The 12,603-nt window shown below is 31.7% G+C and overlaps 1 long non-coding RNA gene across 2 annotated transcripts; it reads right to left on the bottom strand.

Moving 5' to 3' along the window:
• Window positions 1–3,339: 3,339 nt before the first annotated feature.
• Window positions 3,340–6,619, bottom strand: LOC146912554 (uncharacterized). Of its 2 annotated transcripts, XR_015016750.1 has the most exons (5): window positions 6,303–6,619; window positions 4,698–4,782; window positions 4,471–4,558; window positions 4,155–4,367; window positions 3,340–3,677 (listed from the first exon to the last, which is right to left on the bottom strand). It is a non-coding gene; the product is annotated as an uncharacterized LOC146912554 (long non-coding RNA). The 2 variants fall into 2 exon arrangements; XR_015016751.1 differs by lacking the exon at window positions 4,698–4,782 and having other exon boundaries at window positions 6,303–6,612.
• Window positions 6,620–12,603: the final 5,984 nt, after the last annotated feature.

The following is a 12,603-nucleotide window of genomic DNA, read 5'->3' as shown; positions in this document are numbered from 1 at the left end:
TTCGAATGAGAAGACGAAGAAAATCTTCGTGAATCTTCTTTGAGTTTCTAGTAGGTGATTTGTTGCTACGAACTGAAAAATGTACCGGTAAATTTCCTCTTCTTCTTCTCTGATTCGAATCCTTCTTCAATTCCTCTTCTTCTCCACTGTGATCGTATAAGTTCTTCGAACTTGTGCTTGAATTGCAGTGGTTTGAGTTCAGTGATGATGATTCAGCTTCGAATCTCTGAGAACTCTCACCAATTCATCGGAATTGTGTTGAATTTTGGCTTTGAGAACTTAGGGTTTGTGATTGTTCTTCTGTGTTCTTGATTGATCCTGATTTTGGATCGTAACTGAATAGAGAGAGAATGTGAAATCTGTTTGTGATGTGGCACTGAACTTTGCTGAGTTGTTTCGTTTTCCTTGGGACTGTGATGATTGGGCCTTTATATAGGTGACATGTGTTCATGATAGCCAATGTGTGCTTGCCACCTGTCTGGACTTGTAACTAATTCGGCCTCTGCTGAATTTAGGACTTGAGGGCTTTTCTGCAATTGTTGAAAATTCATGGACCAATCTGCAAATAACTAAAAAAGGACTAAAAATAAACTGGACAAAAGGACTTCATTGCAATTGACCTAAAATGGAAGTTTGACTTAGAAGGACTAAAACCTAAATTCTTAAAAGAAATAAAAAGGTGAAAAGGGACTAAAGTGCAATTTTGAAAGTTTAAAGGACTGAAATGCAATTTTTAGGAATTTAGGACTAAAAAATAAAATAAAATGAATTAAAATTGGTAATTGGAAAATAACGTAAAGTGAAACGATTAAAATTGACAAAACGGACTAAAACGAACCAATGGCCTAAATGAGGTACTTTAAAGTAACCTCTCTTTGCCGAAATTTCGTGTGAAATGACCAAAATGCCCCTGGGGCTAAAACGACTGAAAATGACTCAGATGCAAACTTAAAATGGATTTTTAACAGAGAAATGAAACAAAGGCTTATACAAGCAAAATTAAAAGACTCAGAGACAATTTTTAGGATTTAAACAGTGACTTGACACTTGAAATGACCAAAATGCCCCTAGGGGCAAAACTGACTCAAAATGGCTTCAAATGCAATTTTAAAAATGGATTTTGACATAGAATGATACAGAGACTTATTCACACTACTTGAAAGGACTTCAAACAAAATTTTGAAAGACTGAGAGACACTTGACATAGGAAATGACTAAAATGCCCCTGCATGTGAATTTTGCAAATAAAATTGAAATAAAATGCAGAGAAAGATGCAACTGATCAGAGATAGTTCAAATAGCTTGTAATGCAAGAAAAGAAGAATTGGACTAGTATTTTTAGGTCCAAAATTAGGGTATAACAGACATACATGAATGACGCAAGATGGGCCATCTGAAACACAAAAAATTCATGTGGCAAATGAAAGTAATGTAAGTACACTTAGATTTGGTTTCAAAGTTTGTATAACTGTCCCAGACTAAAGCCATAGATGTGTAAATGGTTCATTTTTAGGTACAGTTAAGGCATGTTTTTGAAACGAAATCATTGATAGAAGTCAATAAAAAATCCGAGTCAAGCTCAGAAGAATCAACTTCAACCAACTACGTTCAATTTTTGGAATTTTATTTTATTATGTGATGTACTAATTCGGCCATGTATATGATATGGATAACTTATTTAGTTTTAGTTTTATTGTTTGAAGTTATTCCACCATGTATTTTCTATTGTTTGATGTACTACATATTATCACTTTTGATATTTCAGTGATAACTCGCCTTAAAATAATATTGTTTTCACAGGAAAATTATGTATAACCAAATATTTGAAGTGTGTAACCACAATTTTACAAAGGTGTAACCATGTTTTTTTTTCTTTCATGTGTTTAAATCTAGTCGTCTCTAAGTTTGCATGCCTCACAATAGAAAACTAATGAAAGACATTCTAAAATTATGGTTATATTGTTCGTTTATTTAGTTATCTGTAACTTACATGTGCAAAAAAAAAAAACAATTCGAGCCAATTGTCAGTGAGACATTCTAATTTATGAAAAAATAGTGGTCACGCATATGTAAAAATGTGGTCATACAGACCATATATTTGGCTAGTTTTTCTTTCCCAGGTGTAAATAATATCGTTTTAGGTGAATCGAACGCATGATCTCATTTGATCACTGCACTAACAGCCTTTCCAACCATAAATAACCTGATTTACAATCGGCGAGTTTATCACGCCTAAAGACGGACAAGTTCTAATTTATGAAAAATAGTGGTCACGCATATGTAAAAATGTGGTCATACAGACCATATATTTGGCTAGTTTTTCTTTCCCAGGTGTAAATAATATCGTTTTAGGTGAATCGAACGCATGATCTCATTTGATCACTGCACTAACAGCCTTTCCAACCATAAATAACCTGATTTACAATCGGCGATTTTATCACGCCTAAAGACGGACAAGTTCTAATTTATGAAAAAATAGTGGTCACGTAGTTGTAAAAATGTGGTCATACAGACCATATATTTGGCTAGTTTATATTTCCCAGATGTAAATAATTTCGTTTTAGGCGAATCGAACGCATAATCTCATTTGATCACTGCACTAAAAGCATTTCCAACCATAAATAAACTGTTTTACAATCGGCAAGTTTATCACGCCTAAAGACGGACAAGTTCTAATTTATGAAAAAATAGTGGTCACGTATTTGTAAAAATGTGGTCATACAGACCATATATTTGGCTAGTTTATATTTCCCAGATGTAAATAATTTCGTTTTAGGCGAATCTAACGCATAATCTCATTTGATCACTGCACTAAAAGCATTTCCAACCATAAATAAACTGTTTTACAATCGGCAAGTTTATCACGCCTAAAGACGGACAAGTTCTAATTTATGAAAAAATAGTGGTCACGTATTTGTAAAAATGTGGTCATACAGACTATATATTTGGCTAGTTTATATTTCTCAGATGTAAATAATTTCGTTTTAGGCGAATCGAACGCATAATCTCATTTGATCACTGCACTAAAAGCATTTCCAACCATAAATAACCTGTTTTACAATCCGCGAGTTTATCACGCCTAAAGACGGACAAGTTCTAATTTATGAAAAAATAGTGGTCACGTATTTGTAAAAATGTGGTCACACAAAACATATATTTGGCTAGTTTATATTTCCCATGTATAAATAATCTTGTTTTATGCGAATCAAACACATAATCTAATTTGATCACTACACTAAAAGAAATTCCAACAATAAATAACTTATTTTACAATTTACGAGTTTATCACGCCTAAAGACGGACAAGTTATAATATCTGAAAAAATAGTGGTCACGCATATTAAAAAATGTGGTCACACATACCATATATTTGGCTAGTTTATCTTTACCAGGTATAAATAATCTTGTTTTAGGCAAATCAAACACACAATCTAAAAGAGCATGAAAAAAATTTACATTAAATTTTGATTACGCCACTACACTATTTTTATTCTTCCTCGTATCACTCTTCACCCACGGTGTTCCAAGAACCCCGCTCTTGACATGATTTCTTGACTTGTCTTTTATTCGAGTGAACACGGTTGATGCTTGGTGATCTTCATCATCTGATACATTTGATGATCTTCATCATGTGGATACCCGAACCTTTGCTTGGTATTATATTGTAGAATTCCCAAGCTACGACAATATTGTAGATCTTCATCAGAGAATAGACTCAAACTTACTTATGAGCTAAGCCTTCTTTTTTACCTCCATCATGAACTGTTATACACCATAAGAATCCAAACTTCCACTATAAAAAATCACGAACTGTTATATTATCAAAATAGCAAGTCTTACAAACATATCAAAATAACAAAGTAGATACTACGACAATGTGATTACTCAAATCCATAGACATAAAAAGGTTTACACTATGAACTACAATCTCATACAAAGGGTTTCAAATTGCTATCTTCACATAGAAACTGCCCAGTCCAAAATATGTGTTGTTATCCATAAAATTGAAGAAACATGAACAAATCATACCATTTATAGAACTAAAACAAATTATTGCTTTAGCATAATTGTTTTCAAGGCCATTTAGTTATGTACATAGCAGCAAGTTTCTGACAGACTAACATAAAGAATGGAAAGAGATGGCAGATTATATACCATTATTTGCTTAGAAACTCAAGGATCTTTAGATGCCCTGGAAACATTAGATAGTTTCTGTTCAATATCTTCATGTCCAACCAACACCAGCTAATAGCACCTGATTTGTATGCATAAACCTAGTCGTATCTCTCGTCGGATCACAAAAAGAGAGCCATGTGTAGGCCTGCCAGCTTCTTAAGAAGATCAAAGTTGAGGTTGCGTGGATTATCACTATAAAACCATCATAGAGATAAAAACAAAAAACCTCCATTAAATCTATGTCCATTTCATGAATGTGTATAAAGAAAAGAGTTGCAGCTGAATATCATTATACCTAACATAAATTGGACATCCACCAATTTCATAAGTTGCGCCACATCAAAGGCTACCATACGATGGAAGTGACAATGCAACAGACACCACTGCAAAACATTTGCATAAGAAACAGGTTGAGCATCCCAAATTTTATCTCGAGACATGCATGTTCTAAACACGAAAACAGGATTTCCAAAAGATTTACCAAATAGTCAATTATAAACAACCCAATAAACCTCAACTTACAGTCAATCAACAAGTATAGTATGATTTCCTCAAAACTTCCACTTCAACCTCTTCACATGCATCACAATTTTGCTATCGATCCGAACTATAAGACAAGGATCATACTTGTATATTATATATGTTTATATTTATGTAAGTGAGAAGTTTTCATTATAGTGGGATTCACTTCCACACTAACTGTAGTACAAACTAAAGGCGAGTACAAACACCATAGCATACTAGTTAGATTTCTAACTAAATTGATTGAACTATAATGAGATTTGTTCACATATATGAATATAAACAGTTATAATATACGAGAAAAACTATAGTGCATCCTGTTTTATTTTTTTAAATATCTCTAAATTAAGTAAGGCAGAGAACCATGATGACTTTGCCCTTTGATTCCAAGTTTGGACACCCAGCATCGACGACCGTAAGGGAAAGAAAGTGTGGGCGAGGGAACCAGGGTAAGAGCTTTGTGCTCTTAGCTAAATCTTCCTGCATAATTGTTCTACCTGCATACTATTCTCTCATGAAAATTAAACAGCACATCACTCCATAAACACGCCTGACTTTAAGATAATTAGAAACTATACCAAGTTATAACAAGCAACATTACGGCTTATTAACATCTCATACTTCATAGGCTACTGTAGAGAAGATAAATAACAAGGATTTTGCTTACAAACTCTTTTTAACCGATCAATGTAATCATGTAATTAACTAGTATCACTGTTACTATTAAAAATGGGCTTCAAGAAGATAGAATTATAGAAAACATAATATAAGGGAAAATGTTGAAAGTGAAACATCGACAACATATACTGAAATAACAAAGTTTTCAAAATTTCACCCGACTGCGATTGAGGCCGAGTCGGTCAATTTTCTGTATCCAGGAAACATATTTACTCAAATGATAAAGCATACCAATATATGCAATTCTCTTAACATGTAAACACAGTTCCTATCAATGAAATCAAAATAAAACCTTCTGTTCAAACATAGGAAATACTTTTGTGAATTAATCAACTTGTGCAACCAACCAAGAAGAACCATTTATTTATCAACAATTACTCCTACAAAAAAAAAAACCTCCAATGGTTCAGGTCCAACACAAAATCAAGCTGAAGAAAGATCCCAATACACATCAATCTTACAACATTACAACAATAAGCTTCTAAACTCTTACAACCCTTTATCTTTGAAAACACCCAAGGTTGTATATCCACTTTACATAAACATTGAATTGATGGATCATCAGTACCATAAACATTGAATTGACCCATCAAACTCATATGTGATTGTAATCAAACAAGATCTGCCTCTAATTGAACACACAAAAACACAAATAATTAGATTCTTTGTTGTTTTGCTTCAGCTTGAAGCTGCTACCAGAACTGCATTTTCACCAAACACAGGATGGAAATAAAACTCAAATAACCCTAAATACAAATAACCCTAAATACACAAAAAGCAAAAATAAAAACAAAAATCCCAAATCCATATACTGATTGGAAGCAAACAACATAAAGAAAGGGTAGTCAATTTGAAGAAACAAAAGGAAGCAAAAGATTTCAAAATCAAAATTTCCAAATCAATTACTGAAATAAAGAGAGAACTTACTGAAACACAAGGTTTGAGAGTGAATCGTGGCTGACACGGCTTAGGCGGGGGGAAACTGAATCGACAGTGAGAGAGAGAGGGAATTGAATCGATCAAAATTGTGATTTGCGTGAGTTTTTTTTTTAATCACAGCGGCGAGAGAGAAGGGAAATGGCATGAGTGAGATGGGCCGAGTGAGAGAGAGAGATGGTGCTACAGTTGTTTGCTTTTTTTATTTATCATTACTCAATTTTTTTAATGACATGGATTTGGCTAAATTTTTTATTAATAAAAAGTTGCCAACAGGAAGGGTGTAGAGTGGTATTGCCACCTATGGTGGTATACCTATCATTACTCTTATATAATAATGTATAATAAAAGCAACTTGATAGTTCAGCTAGTGTAAGTTCTTTACACATAATTGCGGAAGACCATATTCTATTCTACTAGTTGAGCTTGAGCTATTTTCATTCTACTAGTTGAGCTTGAGCTATTTTCTTCAAGTTGACTCTGAATTTTATTTACTATTTTATCATTTTTTTTAATACGGAGTATTATTTAAACCTATAACTACACACACCATGTATAAAGGAAATGTATGATTTTGTGGTGACTTTTTAACTTCGAACTTTATCCTTCGTTTAAACTATTATATTTACATTTTTATCCATTTTAATTTATTATTTAAGTTATTGATTAATAAATGTTAAATCCTTATAAAATAGGAGCAAATTTTTTTTTTTACAAGAAATAGGAGCAACTTATCTATATGTAATTATGAAACATAATGACCAGAAAAAACATGTTCCATCCTAATCATTTGATATTTCAATACATTTTTACCCTTTTGTGTCTTAGGTAACAAAAAAAAATCATATTTAAAGGAGATATAAAATAAGTGTCAAAACTCAAAATTCATCAGTGGTATTATCACTGACCACACCTCATCGTACCCACCATAGTCGTGTTGCTAAATATGAAGTTCACGTCACTGTTACCACTCGAATTCGTGTTGTTGTCACTGTTCCGACTCGTAATTGTTTCGCCGTCATAGGGGGTAGCGGTTGAAGATGATGGGAGTATTACTATTTTTTATTTCCGAAATTAATTGATAGGAGTATGTGTTAGAAATTAATGTGAGCCATTGATATTTATTTTTCCACGTGTCATGTTTTTATGAATGGAAATCGAGATTGCCATTTTCTACTTAAATGGAGAGGATCTATACTCGTTGTTGAACTCAGCAAGAACTGAAGAGTTTACTAGGTCTCAGGAAATGAAGAAACATGGTGAAAGCCTAAACAAGCAATATGTCCCCATTTTTTTTCTTTCTCTTTAGTCCAAATGACAATATATAATACACAAGTTTCTAACCTTCGTTCTTTCTCAATCCCAAGGCGTGCAGAGTTTTGAACTGAATACCATAAGGTTGAAGAGAGAATCTTACAAGCAAGGGACATCTCAGGAAACTCGCAACACTTATACTCAACTCAAACTATATATATCACAATTAGTTCTCTACCATCTACCTTTCACTGGTAAACAATCTTGCAGCTGGATACGAATATGGTCATCACCAGTAATGATATTGCTACAAATCTAGTATCCTTACAAAATGTAAACAAATGAAACAAAGCATTTTAAGTATGTTGAACTTAGCATTATGTCCACGGTGGGAGTCTGGGAGATGGTTGTATCACAAATATATAATTAGTTATATTTTTTGTGTGTTTCTGGTTGATTATTGCTTGTTGGTGTGGAAAGTGACTTCTCTTTTCTTTTTTTTGGTGTGAAGATTTGTTTTGTTGGCATGATAATAATTTACAAAATTAGTTTTTCAGATTCTTTAAAACTTTTGAAACATGAGACAATGTTATGTATGTTATTCTTATATTTCAAAAGTTAAGAAGTCCCACATAGAATAGTTTATAGAGTTTTAAAGCCTTTATATATTACGTGCAACATGAGCATGCATACAAGAGAGAGAAAATTTTCCTAGTAAAAAAATTTTCCTAGTAAAACTTAATTGTATGTATAACAATAACAAATGTATAACTAACCATAACAAATGCACGCAATTTGAGTTATTTGAGTTACATAGGTAACTTAAATTAAATTTGAGTTACATAGGTAACTTTGTCTCACTATATCATTACACAATAGTATGTGCACGCAATTAAATTTGAGTTACATAGGTAACTTTGTCTCACTATATCATTACACAATGTATAAACTTTCTTAATTTTAAAAGAATAAACTATAAACTACTTTCTTAATAAGAATAAACTATAAACTACTTTCTTAATTTTAAAAGAAATGACTAAATCTTTTAAAGAACAACTTCTTGCATAAGTTGTGGAAATTATTTTTGATGTTCATTGCTTAAGCTTTTCTATTTGGTATTTTCTGCTTCTATTAACAACAAGCTTCTGGAGCATCTAAATCCAGGACCAACAAATGATACCAACAGCCTGGGGACACCACCACATCATTCGAGTCTCTAACAACCGCTGCAAATCCCCAGTTGCCATCTTCATCAAGACCTTCAACGTCTACATTCAGCTTATAATGACCAGAGCTAGGAGGAACCCACGACACAGCAGACCGTGACATGAGATGAACTCTGGTTTAGCAGACATCCTGCAATGTTGTTGAAACTCCACACAGCTTTAATCCCTTTTGGTAATGTAATACCATCAAAACATCCTTTTTGTCTCGATTTCCACATTTCAAACAAATAGAAAAGACCATTTGGGTGGTAAAACTCTTTAGACCTCTCGCACTCCATAAGCAAGTGAATAATAGTTTCATGTTGTTGATCACACAAACAGCAAAGAGGGGAGCAATCAATACCTCTATTGAACAAAGAGGATTTAACTTTGATTGAAAAGTTCTTACAAGGTAAATGATTTGTGTTCATTGTTTCTCACTTTTCCCTTGATAAATTTATACGCTAACTTTAGCGATAAATCAGAATATGCTATATTTGTTTCTTTGCTGAAAAATGAAAATTTGCAATACCAAAGGTTTAGAGAATGTTTATTGGATTGTTATGTTATGGACTGGGAAGAAAACTGCTTTGGGTTGAAATGAGCTCTATCAACTCTTTTATTTTTCGAGACAACTCTTGTTATAGTCTTAAACTTATATTTCGTTTGTAAATTTATAGACTAAATTAACTAGCAATCAATATATATGAGAATAAAAAATGACTAATAAAAGACACATTCGATGACCATAATGACTAATTAAAAAGCCAATTGAATTAAGGTTTGCAACTTTGATAAATTTATTCTATAACCACGATCTATTCATCAATGAAAGCTTAATGACGAAATTGCAAAAAGTATTTGAAGAAAATGATATTTAAAGTTTTTAAAGTAGGTTGCATGTCTACATTGGGAGATGGTAAGGGGAATAGAGTAATCGTATTTCTTAACCTTCATCGTCAATAGTGAGCATATATATATTAGTTACATTTTGTATGTGTTTGTGAGTGATTATGGATTGTTTTGGATGTAAAGTGACTTGTTGCTAGGTGTGAAGATTTGTTTTGTTGACATGATGTTAATTGACAAAATTAATTTTTCAGTTTCTTTAGGACTTTTGAAATATGTGAGAGAATGTATTTTTTTATGTGTGTTTTTCTTGTATTTCAATGGTTAAAAAGTCCCATATAGTATTGTTTATAGAATTTATAAGTCTTTATATACGAATGTGTAATGTGAGTTTACATATTAGTATAGTAAGAGGAAACTTCATGTGGGTTGAGATTTGATTTGCAATATTTGTATCCAATGACTCTAGTCTCTTCATTCGCATGGCGATTTCTCTTTCAAAGCTTCTTTTGTTTTTTTTATTCTCATAGCTACACAATATAAACTTTCTTATCTTAATTGTTAAAAACTAATTTGAAGGACTAATTTGTAAATTAAGCGACATAAACTAATATGATTGAAAAACTCTAATAAGATAAAAGCTAATCCATATTAACCCAAATGTTGGACTTTTCCCGACTTGATTACAAATCAGTATTCTAGCAAGGCACAAGCTTGTTTTTATTAACTTCCAACCAAATAATGATCCGCAACACTCAAGAAGATAGAGTGCTTGATTATGTTAGTCCTGTTTACAATTACACAATCACACATTTACAATTACACTAACAGTCCTGTTTACATTCAAACAAGTCATACCATAAGGCCACTTTATTATGTTAGTTTCTGAGTAGCTTGAATGTAGGTGTAATAAGAGATAGTTTTACACTGATTGTGTATACAGAAATTAAATGAAACAATAAACCAAGTCACAGCAGGAAGGAACATGTTAGTTTAAGAGCTTCCATTAGCAATATTTCGTATTATAAAGTTCAATGATTGTCTGTAAAAAAAAAATAATAATTAATGTTTGTTATGTTGGTACGGAAATATTACCATACACGCTCGATTATGACGAAAATCCCATAAAAGGTTTGCACATTAAATTATTCTATAATCATGACCTATTTTTTTTGTTTTGAAAGGATTTTATAACCATGACTTATTCATCAATGAAAGCTTGGTAACAAAATTACAAAAAGTTTTTGAAGAAAATGAGATTATTGGAAGTTTTATAAGTAGGTTGAACTTGGCATGATGTCTTTGATGGGACATGGTGGATTGAATTGGAGTAAGCGTATTTCTTAACCTTCATCATCAATGACAAGCACAAATATATTAGTTACATTTTTTGTGTGTTTGTAGTTAATTATTGAATGTTTTGGGGGTGAAAAGTGACTTCTCTAACCGTTAATAATTGTGAAGATTTGTGTTGTTGGCATGATGTTAAACTAGTTTTTTGTTTCGTTCTTGGGAGGGCAGAGAAGGCTACACTGCACCGCCAAACCTTTTTTTTTTCTTTCTTTCTTTGAGAGAGATTATTATGTTTCTTATGTTTTCTTATATTTCAAAAATTAGAAAGTCCCACATAGGATATTTTATAAAGTCTTTGAGTCTTTATATATAAATGTGTAGTATTAGAATGCATACAAGCATAAAAAGTGAAAACTTATCCTTTGAGGGATGAAGGATTGCATTAAATTTTAAAAAAAATTAAAATTAAAAATTAAAAATTAAATTTAAATTAATTTAAAAAAATAAAAAATTTAAAAATTAAATTTAAATTAATTTAAAAAATTATTTAAATTAAAATATGAAATTCAACGAATTCATCTTTCTTGGGGTGAGATTAATCTTTGTTTTTTGAGTTTTTTTGTTGTTATTCCACGCATGGCAAAACAGTGCACATGATATTATTACATTTAAAGTTAGTCATTTTTATCTAACATGGGAGTGTCTTTTGAAATCCTTTTAATATGAAGTCTTAAATCACAATTTTAAAATTCTAAAAGTTAAACTAGACACTTTCTTGCGACGATAAATAAGAAACGATTGTGTGGTGTGATAAATATCTTGTTATACAAATTCCTCCACTTATACCTCTCTCAAAAAAAAAATCCACTTGTGCAAGTTATTTCAAAAAGACCAAGTGAGACTCTTTCAAAATGTCTATGAATTTTGCAAAGAACAACTTATTGCATTAGTTAAAATTACTTAATAGATCTCAACTTGTTCAGACACTCATTTAAGTTTTCATGAATATACAAGTTTTGAAGGACTATTTTGTAAGTTAAGTATCATAAGTTAATTTTGATTAAACCCATATTAACCTGTACAAACTCAACTTAAATATTTAAGAGCTTCAATTACATTAATCAAGGTTGAGATCATTGCTTCGACCTTACTATATCTTCAATCTATTAGATAATAAGTTTAGTTCTAAGGAAAATAGATATATAAAAGCGTGAATTAAGAAGAACTCATGAATGATCAGAAGTTTGATCAATTGTGTCTATGTCTCCTACAACAGAATGACTGTTAAAACTTTAATGTTATTCAAAACTTCGAATTAGTGTACACAATTTGTGAGTAAATAGTACCGTACCGTCCGTACGTGTTACTTTAATATTTTACCCTTATTTTGAAAGTTTAGAGTAATATTTAGAAATTGAAGGCTGTAAGGATATTTGAAATGGTCATCAGATAAAAATTCGAAGTAATGCATAGAAGTCATCAAATTGAATAATATGCTACAATTTATATGGCAGATTGAGTAATGACCTCAAAATACTTATGAAGATTTGACCATAATTAACTTTTTCTTATAATGGTAGCAGAGAGACTTGAATTTATCAGTCTCGCTTAAACTACTTTGGTCCTATATCAAACATGTGTGATTCATTAAAATTGGCAAAATTACGAAGAGTATATGAAATATATTAACA

The sequence above is a fragment of the Medicago sativa genome, chromosome 6, assembly GCF_051527215.1.
Source record: "Medicago sativa cultivar Bolivia chromosome 6, Bolivia_mono, whole genome shotgun sequence".
Taxonomy (NCBI): Eukaryota; Viridiplantae; Streptophyta; class Magnoliopsida; order Fabales; family Fabaceae; genus Medicago; species Medicago sativa.
The sequence above is the reverse complement of the archived record's forward strand: the minus strand, read 5'-3'. Positions and strand labels throughout refer to the sequence as shown.